This window comes from Brassica oleracea, unplaced genomic scaffold (assembly GCF_000695525.1).
Source record: "Brassica oleracea var. oleracea cultivar TO1000 unplaced genomic scaffold, BOL UnpScaffold01023, whole genome shotgun sequence".
NCBI classification, from domain to species: domain Eukaryota; kingdom Viridiplantae; phylum Streptophyta; class Magnoliopsida; order Brassicales; family Brassicaceae; genus Brassica; species Brassica oleracea.
Genome location: NW_013617597.1, coordinates 22,934 through 25,025, shown reverse-complemented (window position 1 = coordinate 25,025; position 2,092 = coordinate 22,934). Strand labels below are relative to the sequence as shown.

Below are 2,092 nucleotides of genomic sequence, written 5' to 3'. Positions count from 1 at the left end.
AACAACAACAACAAGAGAGCAACACAAAGCTTCAAAACCGGCAGCAACCAAACGACCTCAGTTCACAAGGATTCTGGCATCCAGAGACTAATCCAACCGTACAAATCCAAGATAAACAAGTCAAAAATACCTCTACAAAATTTCAGCTCAAGAAGAGAAGATCTCACCGTCGGATTTACCAAACACCCAAGACTGTCCCGTTGAAGAACTGTGACGACCAGCTTCACTAAAACCCAGACAACAGAAAATCCAACCTTTGAAATCCAAATCCCTTCGGTGAATCTCTAACCCACTGACTGAAGAAGTTTCCCTTAAAATATCAGCCTGATCAAGTTCCGTTTGAACCTCCAAAACCAGTCTTGAAATAGCCTGACAAGTTTTCTCCTCCTTCTCTCTTCTTTCTCTCTTTTGTCTCTCTCTAAACTCTATTATTGTGAGTCTGATCTTGTCTGCTCGTGTTGTGTCTGCAACCACTCTCCAAATTAGGTTAGGAGACTTACATTATGGGTCATTAACTCCCAAGGCCCAATACTAACCTCATGTGCTAATACCATTGCCCAACACCAAGTTTGGTTGTCAAAACCAAACCCAATGGGTTACCTCCATCTAAGAGGAACCCAACAGCATCTTTTCCAGTCACAGCATACTCACTGACAAAATCCCGCAAAAAAAAGTTACACGAGTGAGCAAAGATAACGCTAAAAAGCCTCATATAATCTATAACAACCACACCCTTGGACCCTTTGAAGTGCCATCGAATTGATGATACATGGAAAACAAACTGCTAGCAGAAGTGTATATCTGTGACAAAAGGAAAACACTTTCTTTCAGACAGAAACACACAAACACCCTTGAACAAAGGGCATGAATACTGGCGGTTTCAACTTCATCTTATGACTAATCCCTGCATAAAGGTTGAAGCACTTGTAAAGAACAACAACGTCAATGGATGTGGAATACAAACAGAATGTTACGAGACTACCGTTGTTGAACACCCAAATTGGGGCTGCTCCAATGTCTTCAAAGCATAATGAACGGTCCGTAGCTAAAACTACCGATGACTGATCACCAACAAAGGTCATATATTAGACGGTGTGTTCTGCCCACCAGCTTCAAGCCCTGTACAAAACCAAAAGCTTAAGAATGATTAGTCTTTCATGGCTTTTTTTCACGATTAGTTTAGCTAAGATTCTAACCTCTGTCGCTAACGAGTTCAGCCCATAATCAGCCAGCACCAGCATGGTTTATCTCCCGCAGATGATTTGAACCATATTAGCATTAAAGAAAACTCGGCTTGTAACGTTTTTTAGCAAACCTTGAAGAAAATGCTGAAAAGAGTATCAGGAATGACTCTTCCAGCTCCATTGGTTGTGTTGTATCTTGTTCTTGAGAAGCTATAACAACAACATGAAGGCTTTGATAGACAAAGCAAGAGCCGAGGAGGAAAGAAAGCATGCAAACACTTCTGAGAAGCTTCCAAGACTCGGTACCCTTTATTCACCACATGCAAAATGAAACCAAGAGTGAACGATAACATAAACAGCGAATGAACCCACAATGGCCTGAAAAATCAATGGATTGATCGAGACAAGAAATAGGTTGAGGATCAGACAGAAGAGGGGATGGAAGTATTAAAGAATGTCTGTTTTTGTGGTTGTTGTCGAAATATTTTGCTTAAGAGTAACAAGCAAAAAAAAATTGAAGGAAAACTTGCTTTCACGTTTGATGGAATTGCTTGTTTTCGTGGAAGAAGGTGGATGTTGATTAGAAGCCACGACTACTCCCTGAAACCCTCATTCCTTCCTTCACCTGCTCATCGACTTTTTTTTTAATGTGATAAAGATTGTATTTCTATTTTTTTGGGCATAATGATGAATTTTTTGCATTGAGTTCCACTTCTACATTGACATTTTTTTTTCTAGTACGTTAGAAACATTCATGTCAACTAAAAGTTACCTTTTTGTAAAATTGATAACTTGTATTTTGTATTAAACACATTCTATATAAAATATTATTACTCCTTTACTTATGTATAATGTTCTGTTTTATTTAATTTCAGGTTCGGTAGTAGTGGGATGAACTTATTTTGACT

The 2,092-nt window shown here is 38.9% G+C and overlaps 1 long non-coding RNA gene across 1 annotated transcript; it reads right to left on the bottom strand.

Annotated features, from left to right (window-relative positions):
- Positions 1-312: 312 nt before the first annotated feature.
- On the bottom strand, positions 313-1,544 carry LOC106320689. The gene is made up of 3 exons (XR_001265896.1): positions 1,197-1,544; positions 983-1,119; positions 313-904 (listed from the first exon to the last, which is right to left on the bottom strand). It is a non-coding gene; the product is annotated as an uncharacterized LOC106320689 (long non-coding RNA).
- Positions 1,545-2,092: the final 548 nt, after the last annotated feature.